Source organism: Silene latifolia, chromosome Y (genome assembly GCF_048544455.1).
Source record: "Silene latifolia isolate original U9 population chromosome Y, ASM4854445v1, whole genome shotgun sequence".
Taxonomy (NCBI): domain Eukaryota; kingdom Viridiplantae; phylum Streptophyta; class Magnoliopsida; order Caryophyllales; family Caryophyllaceae; genus Silene; species Silene latifolia.
The window spans coordinates 17,831,203-17,844,912 of record NC_133538.1 but is presented as its reverse complement, the minus strand read 5'-3'; the positions used below and the strand labels follow the sequence as shown (position 1 = coordinate 17,844,912).

Here is a 13,710-nt window from a genome sequence, read left to right as displayed (position 1 = left end):
GACACTAGGCCTGAAAATAAGTGTCGGTTTCGTAATTTTAGAAGTAAATTAATTTATGTGTGAGTTATCTTCATGTATTCAAAATGGGTAGAAAGGGTTCAATGCTAAGTCACACCCCGATACTCGAATATTTGGAATGTGTAATATCACTAAGTGGAAATTCAATCTTCGTGACATTTTCATTTATGCATAAATTGGTATGTTTGTTAACTTATTTAAAATCTTGAATTACGCTTAAATGGGGGAGGAATGTTGGTAATTTAAGTGTAATTACCGGTTCATTTTAGCGTACTCGGGTTTGGTTCGTAGATGGGTAAGTTCGTTATAATATAATGTAAGTTCGGGTAGTACGGAGTGTACACTTGCATAATTATTTATGAATTTACGGAATAGTTTTCATTTGAACAACTATGACAGGGGGGCTTCGGGGCAATGCCCGGGAAACTTTGATGGGTTTTAATTCCCACAATAGACATTTAATATGTCGGAATTTGTGAAAAGTTACTACTCTTCACAAATACATCCCCCTACACCTTTTCATATCTATATACATAGAATGGGGTTGAAGATGTTTGGAATACAAACAATCTCATCTTCTGCATCATTGAACAATCTAACAATCTACTCAAAAATACTTCTTAATTATATCTCTGTATTTTGTGCCGAATACAGAGGGCAACCGTCTTATCTCAATAGAAAGTTCGATACAACCCAGGCACTAAAGTAAGGGTCGAATTGTTCTATTAGGAAAGCATAGCGATTCGGTGCGGTTTTCATTATTGTCTTTTCAGTTTGTGTACAATTTCCTAACATCTTACATACCTAAATACCCGTGTTTTTGTGAGAGGTACATTTATCTATAATAGTAGATAGTTGAGTAGGTTTTCTGAGAGATGGTCTCTTAATAACTTTATTGAGAAACTATTTCACATTTTTAAGAAAAAGTGGTACTAAAGGTAATAAAATAGGTACAAATCATGATTAAAGATAAAATTGGTACATTTATTATATAAATAGGTACGAAATTATTATGTCACGATCAAAGACAAAAGGGTCACGAAATACAAATAAAAAGGTATGAAAATCTGGTCTCTCAATAACTTATTGAAAGAACGTCTCCTCTAAAGTTTAGTGTTTGAAGACAAGGTTGTATTTCTAATCTCCTTCTCTTTATATTTTGTGCATGCAAGTAAATAGATCCATAAGGATCATTAAATTATAGTAATTTGAAGACTAATTAGAGAAGTCTAATTAGGGGTCTAGAACCAACAAGTGGTATGAGAGATCAGTCGTTACATGCATGTTCATTTACGACATAATAATCGAATCATGAGATAATTTCATAAAATTGAAAATTTGTGTTTAAAAATGTTTTTTGCACGAAATTTTATTTTGTATGTAGTCATACTGATATTAAAATATTTTTGTTATTTTTTGTGATTTGTGGAATTTTATTGCTAATTATTATCATATTTCAGCGAAACATCGAGTCAAATGATCAATTTTTGTAAAATGTTAACTAAAAATAGTTGCATGTCATTTCTGGCCATAAAAATTTTATATAATCACACATGCATATTTTACTTAGTGTAAGTAAAATTTCGGAATTAATAAGTTTATTTTTCATGTTTATTGATTTTTATTCGATAAAATGTGATTATTTTTGTGAAAAATATAAAACGAAATTTTCTGGGCACAAGAAAATTAATTATGATCAAATGCATGTTTTAATTGCTAGAAGTGAAAATTTAGAAATTATTCGTTATAAAATCGTCTCACGTATCAAAAGTAATACTTTAGCCCTGTTCTTTCTGGCTTATTTTCACTCACTTGATTCGGCAAATTTCGGCTCTATTCATCGATTCGGCTCGATTCGGTTGAGTTGATTCAGCTCAACTCTATTGAGTTCAGTTCAGCTTAGCTCAGCTCCATTCAGTTCAGCTCAGCTCACTTCAATTCAGCTCCACTAAATTCAGACAATTTCAATTTTGCGAATCTTAAATTTAATAGTTTTTATTAATATTATATATTTATTATTATTATTATTATTATTATTATTTATTATTATTATTATTATCATTAATTTATTACGGAGTATTAATTAATCATCCTCATTATTGTTATTATTATGAATTAAAATCAATAATATTCATATCAATATAATTAATACTATTATTATTATTAATAATAATAATAATAATATGAATATTAATTATTAATAATATTATTAATAACATTGTCAATTTTAATATTACTATTATAAATACCTAATTAGTTTTTCATATACGAACTTTACTCTTTCACATATATTATTATTATTATTATTATTATTATTATTATTATTATTATTATTATTATTATTAATAATCTTCTTCTTTTTCTTCTTCTTCTTCTTCTTCTTCTTCTAATAATAATAATAATAATAACTATAATAATAATAATAATAATAATAATAATAATAATAATAATAATAATAATAATAATAATAATAATAATAATAATAATAATAATAATAATTATTATTATTATTATTATTATTATTATTATTATTATTATTATACTTATTATTATATTTAGTATTAATATTATTAATATTAATATTAATATTATTTGATTTAATTGACTCCAATCAAATTTAGTTCGGATTAAATTTCGGCTCCATTTAGTTCGATTCGATTCATTTCGGCTCCATTACATTGATTGAGCTCAACTCCATTCATTGATTGGCTCGATTCGATTCGATTCACTCTATTTAGTTCAGTTTCAGTTGATTGATTCATTCTAAAAACCAGAAAGACCAGGGCCTAAATGTTGCTGCAAGAGACCCGCACACACGTTACATATTTATATATAATAACTAAGCTTGGTGGAATTTTATTACATTTTTAGTTTGCTACGGAGTAATATACTTATATACACCATGGTGTTGGATAAGAGAGTTCTATTGTCTAAGGTGGAAAATACAGAAGACGAGAGTCCGAGTAAGATGAAGCGTGGTGGTCTCAAAAGAATACCATTCATTTTTGGTAAGTAGATTACTGTTTTTTCTTACGTTTTTTTTTCTTGGTCTTGGAAGACCCAGTTTTGTACTTCTAGTGCGGCTGTCTAGCCTCTATTGCACCGTGACCATTTGACCTCACAATTTATCAAAAGTTATAATTAATCTAGTGACCGAGTATATGCTCATCAATGCCTGTGGTACCTGATATGCTTTGAAATTTGAATCATAATAAGATACATCATACATGCCTGATAAATCATTTTGTAGGAAACGAGATATGTGACAAATTTGCTGCAGTAGGATTCCATGCAAACATGATAAATTACCTGACTCAACAACTAAACATGCCGTTGGTTCAAGCTTCCAACACTCTGACCAGTTTCACTGGCATGTCAAGCTTTACTCCTCTCGTTGGCGCTTTTATAGCAGACTCCTTCGCTGGTCCATTCTGGACCATTGTTGTTGGGTCACTCTTCTATGAACTGGTATCCTCCATCTCCTATGCATCCAACTATGTTTCCTAGCATGGTTCATTATCTTTATAAAATGGAATAACGAGCAAGATTGCAGACGGTTACTATTAGTGTATTATAATCGAACCGAAGGCTCGTTGTTCTTTTGTTTCGACTATGATAGATATAGCAAACTTAGCTCTTTATTCTAGCTGCGCTTCTGTATATTTGCGAAATTTCCTTTGAACCAATTCTCGATGCAATAACTATTAGCATATTAAATATATGATTTGTATAGATATTAGTTAAGTGTATATCTTGTTTATATTGTTGCTTTAGTTAGCTTGATTCATGCCTTGTATATAGGATATTATTGTTACCTTTGTAACTATATAAGCATGTGAATAATACTCTCCCAAATCAGGGATGAAGCCATCTTATATGGTATCAGTAGATCTCGGTCCTCCTGTCCTCTTCGTCTTGCCCACGAAAATTCACCATTAATTGTGTCTTCTCGTCATTGCCACCCTCACGCTATGATGCCCGGCGAGGAAGATAAACGCTACCCACCTACGCCCAAACCCCCTCTCCATCCCGTGTACACCGTTACCAACATTCAAAACAAGGTACGGGTACTCGACGGGACTAAGGTTTCCTATGCTTCGTGGGTAAACCTGTTTACGCTCCACGCTCGTGGTTAGAAGGTGCTCCATCATATTGACGGCACCACTCCTCCTGCTAAGACCGATCCGTTGTATGATGCGTGGTATGAAATCGACGCCCACGTCCTACAATGGATCTATGGTACTGTGTCCGATGACATATTACCCCGTATTCTTGAACCCGATTCCACCGCGCAACAGGCTTGGGATCGTGTCAAGGGTATCTTTCTTAACAATAAAGGAGCCCGCGTCGCCAGCCTCGAGCACGAGTTTAATAATCTCAAACTCGCTAATTTGCCGTCTTTTGATGCCTACTGTCAACGCTTATGAGAGCTGTCGGGGTCCCTGAAAGATGTCGGAGCTGCCATTGATGAGCAGCGTTTGGTTCTGCAATTTGTCCGTGGACTGCCTAAGGAATACGACACCGTCGCGGCATACATAAACCAAACCCTACCCACATATGAGACAACCCGTAGCATGATCGAGTTGGAGATTCATCGCCAATCCAGCCGTGAGGAGCCCGCAGCCTTGGTTCCGCCGACTTCCCCTCAGCCTGAACCACGCACTTGGGATTCTGAAAACCCCAAAACCTCGCAGCCCCGTTCCAACAGCCGCCACAATGAAGGCAAACGTGGCCATGGTAAGGGAGGTGGAAGCCGTCATCAGTCGAAACAGACGACTCAAAACCCTGTTCCGATCCCTGCGTGGGGTCCCCTGCCTTAGTGGCCTCCAAATTGGACACCGCCACCGTGTCCCTATCCATCGTACCCCGGTTGACCCTCTCCTTGGCCGCAGTGGCCCACGGGTCAGGCCCCTCCTTCTCGCAATTCTAACCAGACGAATAACAGGTCCAACTCACCCGGATATGGTCAGGCTCATATGGCTGCAAATGATGCTCAATTGACGGACCTCGACCAAGCTTTCAATGCTTACAGCCTTCAACCGTATGCTGGCAGCCCATTTTACATGGACACAGGAGCTTCATCACACCTCAGTGCGGACGCAGGTATGCTTCATTCCCCACTCGATTCTAGTACGATTAAAAATATTTATGTCGGAAATGGTGCAAGCATTCCCGTTCTTGGTTCCGGTCACTCTATCCTTGCCACGCCTAATCGTTCCCTTCACCTACATAATGTCCTTTATACGCCCAAAATAATTAAAAACCTCATATCCGTTCGTCAATTTACTAAAGATAATAATGTTTCCGTCGAATTTGATCCATGTGGTTTTTCTGTGAAGGATTTAGCGAATGGGAATCTGATACTGAGGAGTAATAGTGACGGTGATCTTTCTCCTGTGTCAGCCGCGTCCACCAACTCCACGCCTGAGACCACGTCCAGTCCTACTATGCTTGCCTTTTCTTCTAATATTTGGCACTCACGTCTAGGACATCCAGGTCCTTCTATTTTGAGCTTTCTTAAGTGTAATGCTAGTATTAATTCTTGTAGAAAACATGATTCTAAATTTTGTCATTCTTGTCAAATAAGCAAGCATAAACGTTTACCTTTCGTTGATTCTTTGTCCAACACGTATGCCCCATTCGACATTATACATAGCGACCTTTGGACATCCCCTATCACTAGCAAAGCCGGGTACAAATACTACTTAATTTTAATTGACAATTTCACACAATTTGTGTGGGTTTACCCGCTTAAATATAAATCCGAAACTTTCACGAAATTCCTCAATTTTCACAAATATGTCACCACTCAATTTCAATGCAATATTAAAGCTTTTAAATGTGATTTAGGACGAGAGTTCGATAATAATGATTTTCGAAAGTTTGCTGATCAACATGGCCTAATATTTCGTTTCTCATGTCCCCAAACTTCCCCTCAAAACGGTAAGACAGAGCGCATGATTCGTCGCATCAATGAAATTGTCCTAGCTCTCTTGCATCACGCCTCTGTACCCCTCCTACATTGGGTCGATGCTCTTCATACGGCCGTCGACTTACACAATATCCTTCCCACTAAAATCCTCAAATACCGCTCTCCCACTTCCGCACTCTACAATACCAATCCCTCCTACTCTCACCTCCGTGTCTTTGGATGTGCCTGCTATCCGAACTTGTCCGCTAAAAGACCCCACAAACTTGCCCCTCGTTCTATTCGATGCGTTTTCCTAGGATACCCGCCTGAATTTCGTGGTTACAAGTGTCTTGATCCGTCTAGTGGGAAACTCATTATATCCCATCACGTTACTTTCGATGAGTCCGTGTTTCCTTTCGCTAAATCCGATCAGACTCTACATGTGACACCACCCTCTGTCGACCCACATACCAGCTCCTTCACACCCGACCTTATTGATGCTTTCTTATCCCCACCACCTGCCCAACAACCACCCACCAACGACGACCCCCCTCCCTTGCCAAACCAGCCTCGAACTCCCCGTACAACAGCCTCAACCTCCTCACAAAACACTAACCCACCAACAAACCAGTCCCCTCCCTCGCCAAACCAGACCCCCCTACCACCTCACATGTTTCCAACACGCCCACCACCACCCAACAGACTCCACCTCCCTCAACACCTACCTCCGCCACACGGTCCCCACACAACACACATTCCCATATTTTACAGCCTTCCACCGAACCCCCATCCACCTTTCGTGACCATAAAATGACTACCCGAGCCATGAATGGGATCTTCAAACCCCGTGTCCTGACCGCTACTTCTTCGACCATATCACCCTTACCCAAAAGCCCTCACTTAGCTCTCCAGGACCCGAATTGGAATGCCGCCATGAATGACGAATATCGTGCTTTAATCGCTAACAATACATGGGAACTCGTATCACGTCCATCTAATGCATCGATTATACGGTGTATGTGGCTCTATCGTCACAAATTTAAATCTGACGGCTCGTTACAGCGTTAAAAGCTCGCCTTGTGGTTAATGGTAAAAGTCAACAGGTGGGCATTGATTGCGATGAGACTTTTAGCCCCGTCGTAAAACCGACTACTATTCGAACTGTGCTTACTCTCGCTGTCTCTCGCTCTTGGCCTATCCATCAATTGGATGTCAAAAATGCCTTTTTACATGGGGATCTCGTTGAAACAGTATATATGCACCAACCCCCTGGTTTTGTTGACCCGTTGGCTCCTACACATGTCTGTCGCCTTCGTAAGTCGCTTTATGGTCCTAAGCAAGCCCCCCGGGCTTGGTATCAACGGTTCGCGACATTTCTTTTATCGAAGGGTTTTCGTGGAAGTCTATGTGATCCATCACTTTTTATTTTTCATAAAGGTAGTGACATGGCTTATTTACTCCTTTACGTCGATGACATCATTTTAACTGCATCGAGTACGGCTTTGCTTCGATAAATTATTTCTAGTCTCTCGCAAGAATTTGCTATGTCTGACCTTGGTAGGCTTCACCACTTTCTCGGGATACAAGTGAATCGCAGCTCCTCGGGTTTATTTCTTAATCAGACTCAGTATGCTCGTGATATACTCAGTCGTGCTTCTATGAGCTCTTGTAATCCCGTCTCTACTCCTGTTGATCCCGGGTCCAAATTAAATGCCACGGCCGGCCCTCTTTTAGCCGATTCCACGCTCTATCGAAGCTTGGCTGGCGCGCTTCAATATCTCACTTTCACCCGGCCCGACATTTCATATGCCGTTCAACAGGTTTGTTTATTTATGCACGCCCTCCGTGAGCCCCATTTTCAGTTTTTGAAACGTATTCTTCGCTATATTAAAGGCACCTTGGATTATGGCTTAAATATTACTAAGTCCGCAGCTCATTCGTTGACTGCTTATACGGATGCGGATTGGGGTGGGTGTCCTGACTCACGGCGTTCTACTTCCGGCTACTGTGTGTTCCTCAGTGATAACCTGGTGTCTTGGTCCTCTAAACGCGAAGTTACCGTATCTCGTTCTAGCGCGGAAGCCGAGTATAGGGGTGTTGCAAACGCGGTTGCCGAGACTAGTTGGCTACGAAATTTGTTACTGGAGCTTCGGGTTCCCATCTCCAAAGCCACTCTTGTCTATTGTGATAATATTTCAGCTGTTTATCTTTCCGGCAACCTAGTCCAACACCAGCGAACTAAGCACATAGAGCTTGATATACACTTCGTTCGCGAGCAAGTCCGACTAGGTAAGGTCAAGGCCCTTCACATTCCAGCTGACTATCAATATGCCGACATATTTACGAAGGGCCTTCCCAAGTTCCTCTTCACGCGATTCCGCTCCAGTCTTAGCATCCTCTCTCCTCCCGCTACGACTGTGGGGGTGTATTAGCATATTAAATATATGATTTGTATAGATATTAGTTAAGTGTATATCTTGTTTATATTGTTGCTTTAGTTAGCTTGATTCATGCCTTGTATATAGGATATTATTGTTACCTTTGTAACTATATAAGCATGTGAATAATACTCTCCCAAATCAGGGATTAAGCCATCTTATAATAATATTCATTGTTGTGTTGTTAACAAAGAGGTTAGGTCCCGTACATGTTGCCAACCATTTGCGGGAATCCTTGAGACACCAGGTCAATGATGTGTTTTGGTTATTGTATTGTGTGTGTGAACATTTGACTACTACTACTATTAGGCATGATTATAGGAGCATATTGTGCTCCGTCTGTTATAGTAACAAATTAGCTAAGGATATGATTTGATTTGATCTTATTCCTAGAATTATGTCATTGTTTTATTATATATATCCTACTACTAAATCAATAATACACAACTTCATTCTCTCAATCACTCTTATACAATATATTCAACATGGTATCGAGCCAGAAAACACAAAAATCCTATTTTTTTTTCTGTCTTTAACCCTAATCGTCTTCCATGGTGGGTGACAACGCCATTGATTCTTCTCAACCAACATTCAAAATTGACCCTTTATCTCCATATTACCTTGGATCGAATGATGTCCCCGGCATCAAAATCTCGAACGTTATGCTAACCAGCTCCAATTATGAAGACTGGAGTCGGTCGATGCGGATGTCTCTCAAATCACGACGCAAATTTGGTTTTTGTGATGGTTCAATCAAAAACCGACTGACTCAAATCTACTTGCCCAATGGGAAGTGGTAAATTGCACCCTTGTTCAGTGGCTCCGTCACTCGATTGACTCCTCGGTACTAGATAGTGTACCATATGTCGAAGAGGTGGCGTCTATGTAGAAGGATATGGAGGAACGTTATGCGGTCGGACCGGCTCTCTGGTAAGCATATTTCCTGGATAATCGATACTCGTGCGTCTAACCATGTCACAGGCAATATTTCGTTGTTTGTCGAAACGGCTGACATCCCTCCTAGGGCCGTGGGGTTGCCTAATGGTCAACGTCTTATGGCATCTCAAATGGGTACTGTATGTATAAATGGCATACTCACGCTTTGTCGGGTTTTGCGTGTCCCTCGTTTCCAATGCAATTTAATTTCTGTGTCTCAATTAACAAATCACAATGATTATATTTTGTAATTTGCTAATACTTCTTACGTTATTGAGGACCGTTCCTCGAGGACGATGATTGGAGCAGGTGAGCTACGGGATAGACTGTATTTGCTTGATCCGGAGGCCAACTCTTGCTCGGTCAATTCGGTGGGAATAGGGGAGTCATACGACCTGTGGCACCGTCGGATTGGTCATCCGGGTGATAAAGCAGTTAAATTTTTTTCTTTAGCTCGTCCTATTAATTTTAATAATAGCTCGGTGTGTGATGTGTGCCACCTTGCCAAACAAACTCGTACTAGTTTTGATTTAAGTGATAATATTGCTACAGACATTTTTCAATTAATACATTGTGACCTTTGTGGTCCGTACCGTACTCCTTCTTCTTGTGGGACTAAATATTTTCTAACCATTGTGGATGATAAATCCAGGTCTGTGTGGGTTTATTTACTTCTCGATAAAACTGAAGTCACATCCATGTTCATGAATTTTTTAGCCATGGTTCAAACCCAATTCTCCAAAACAGTCAAAGTCATTCGGAGTGATAATGGTAACGAGTTTAATGCCATGGCTGCCTATTTTTTGCAGCAAGGCATCTAATTCCAAACTTCTTGTGTCGGTACGCCCCAACAAAATGGGCGGGTAGAAAGAAAGCATCGTCATATTCTCAGTGTGGCGCGTGCTTTGTTATTTCAAGGTAATTTACCTAAGAGGTTTTGGGGTGAGTGCGTTCTTACTGCGGCATATTTGATTAATAGAACACCCTCCTCCCTCCTAGGCAAAAAATCTCCATATGAAATTTTGTTGGGTATTCCTCCGTCTTATACCGATCTCCGGGTCTTTGGGTGTCTTTGCTTTGCTCATAATCAAAATACACAAGGTGACAAATTCGAACCACGGATTCGCAAATGTATTTTTGTCGGGTACCCTCATAATAAAAAGGGATGGGAAATTTATGATTTGGAAACCAAAATTATTAGTGTGTCTCGGGATGTCTCTTTTTATGAGGATATATTTCCATTCCATACTTCTAATTCCTCCACTCCTGATGCACCATGCCCTTCTTTAATCTTCCCGTCAAATGATGACCCAAACTTCGAACCCTCCACTTCCGAGCCCGTAACCAATACTATCGAGTCTTGTGAGTCCAACCCGGAGGAGGAACTCGTGCCCAATACCGAACCCCCCATTGACGAGCCAGCCCAACCCAATCATACCGATGCCCAAGTTTCCGAGTCACATGATATGAGAAGAGGACATCGTATAAAAATTCCAAATACTCGATTACAGGGGTATGTCCTTGGTACTACTAACAGTCCATCCTCACCGACTTCTCCTTCATCGCCTTTAGGTACTTCTTATGCCCTAGCAAATTACATTAATTGTCATAAATTTTCAAATAGACACAATGTTTTTTTAGCAGCCATAACTACAGGGGTTGAGCCTCCGTCTTTCAAAGTTGCCATTCAAGATGAAGGATGGTGTTGTGCTATGCAAGATGAAATTTCTGCGCTTGAATCAAATGGCACTTGGGAGATCTCCGATCTTCCTCCTGATAAGAAAGCTCTTGGTTGTCGTTGGGTTTATAAAATTAAATACAAATCCAATGGATCTATTGAACGGTTAAAAGCCCGTCTAGTCATTTTTGGTAACCATCAGGTTGAGGGACTCGACTATGGAGAGACATTTGCCCCAGTTGTCAAAATGGTAACCATCCGAACATTTCTTGCTATTGCCGCTGTCAAAGGGTTGGAATTGCATCAGATGGATGTCCATAACGCCTTTCTTCATGGGGATTTGGATGAAGAAGTATATATGAAGCTTCCTCCCGATTTTAGTCATGGTCATGATGGGAAAGTTTGTCGTCTTAAGAAGTCTCTTTATGGGTTACGTCAAGCTCCTCGTTGTTGGTTCTCTAAGCTGGCCGGTGCTCTCCGTGAATATGGTTTTTATCAATCTTATTCCGATTACTCCCTTTTCACTTACTCGGATCATGATGTCCGCCTATTTGTCTTGATTTATGTCGATGATCTTGTTATAGCAGGTAACAACTCCTCGGCCATTTCTGTTTTCAAATATTACTTGCATCGATGCTTTAAAATGAAGGACTTGGGTACCTTGAAATATTTCCTGGGTCTTGAAGTGGCCCGAAGCAAGGAAGGCATTTATCTTAATCAGCGTAAGTATACTCTTGACATTATCACTGAAACCGGCCTCTTAGATGCTAAACCTTCTACTACGCCCATGGAGTATAATCACCAGCTGGGTCTTGATCAAAGCTCTTTCTTAGCCGACCCAGAACGATATCGGCGCTTAGTTGGGCGCCTGGTATACCTTGCCGTCACTCGACCGGATTTGTCCTTTGCCGTACATACCTTGTCACAATTTCTTCAAAAACCGCGTGAAGCTCATATGTCAGCAGCATTGTGTGTTGTTCGTTATCTCAAAGGCAGACCGGGGCAAAGCATTTTACTTCGCTCTGACAGCCGTCTTACGATTTCTGGTTGGTGTGATTCAGATTGGGGAAAGTGCCCTTTGTCTCGACGGTCCGTGACGGGCTAGTTTGTTTTCTTAGGCGATTCTCCCATTTCGTGGAAGACAAAAAAACAACCCACCGTGTCGTTATCATCTACCGAAGCTGAATATAGGTCCATGGTCGCCATTGTGTGTAAGATGAAATGGTTAAAAGGCCTTCTTACAAGTTTGGACGTGGCTTCTCCTCTGCCTATGCGTCTGTTTTGTGATAGTCAATCGGCTATTCACTTGTCTCAAAATCCCGTCTTTCACGAACGCACAAAGCATATCGAGATTGATTGCCACTTTGTTCATGACGCTATTATGGAGGGCCTGATTACACCAGTTCATGTCTCTACGGATGAACAACTAGCTGATATTTTTACAAAGCCCTTGGGAGCTCGCCAGTTTCACTATCTTCTCCGCAAACTGAGCATTCTTGATCCCCATGCTCCAGTTTGAGGGGGGGTATTAGGCATGATTATAGGAGCATATTATGCTCCGTCTGTTATAGTAACAAATTAGCTAAGGATATGATTTGATTTGATCTTATTCCTAGAATTATGTCATTGTATTATTATATATATCCTACTACTAAATCAATAATACACTTCTTCATTCTCTCAATCACTCTTATACATTATATTCAACAACTACTGTAAAATTTTTGATCACACTGCAAAAAGAGAGAATCTAAGGAAAACTTTACTCTTACGCAGGGTATTATTGCCATCACATTATCAGCTCTTATTTCGAAACTCCATTCTCGGCTATGGCCCACGCAGGTGAACTGCTAAGGAGCATCTTCTCTACAGCTTTCAGTCTTATACCTCTCTCTTCTACTCACATCAATTGGCGCAGGTGGTATAAAGCCTTGTGTGGTCACTTTTGCTGCCAACCAGTTTGACATGAGCAAAGCAGGGGTAGCATCAAGGAAATGAAATTACTTCAACTTGTATTGCTTCAGTATGGGACTGACAACACTCGTAGCTTTGACTGTTAAAGTCTACATACAGGACAATGTTGGTTGGGGTTGGGGCCTCGGAATCCCTTCCATTGCCATGGCGCTCTCCATTATCGTCTTTGTGGTAGGGTATCCTCTATACAACATACCAAAGTCTGGTGGAAGCCCTTTACTTAGAATGTCTCAGGTTGTTGTCGCCGCTTGGAAGAAAAGGAAAGCTCCCAATCCTTCAAACCCTAGTTTGTTGTACCAAAACAATGAGATTGATGCACCTATCTCAGTAGATGGAAGGCTTATTCACACTGAACAGCTTAAGTAAGTCTTCTTTTTTTGTTACTCCACCAACCACTACTACAACCTCCCAACCAACCACCAACCCACCCCTTGTTTCTTTGTTTTTTCTTTTTTTTTTTTTCCAGATTTGATGGTGGTGGTTAGTGGTGTCGTGGTGGTTTGTCAGGCCGCCGCCTCCTTGTTTCTTTGTTTTTTCATTTTTTTTTTCAGATTTTATGGTGGTTAGTGGTGTCGTGGTGGTTTGTCATGCCGCCGCCTCCTTGTTTCTTTGTTTTTTCTTTTTTTTTTCGATTTTATGGTGGTGGTTAGTGGTGTCGTGGTGGTTGTTGGTGAGTCAGGCCACCACCATCACGTTTCTCATTTCCTTTTTTTTTTTTGGTTTTTCAGATCTGTGTGTTGGTGGTGATGTGTGGT

At 40.0% G+C, this 13,710-nt stretch overlaps 1 pseudogene; it reads left to right on the top strand.

Annotated features, from left to right (window-relative positions):
- Positions 1-2,914: 2,914 nt before the first annotated feature.
- On the top strand, positions 2,915-13,321 carry LOC141627669 (protein NRT1/ PTR FAMILY 3.1-like; annotated as a pseudogene).
- Positions 13,322-13,710: the final 389 nt, after the last annotated feature.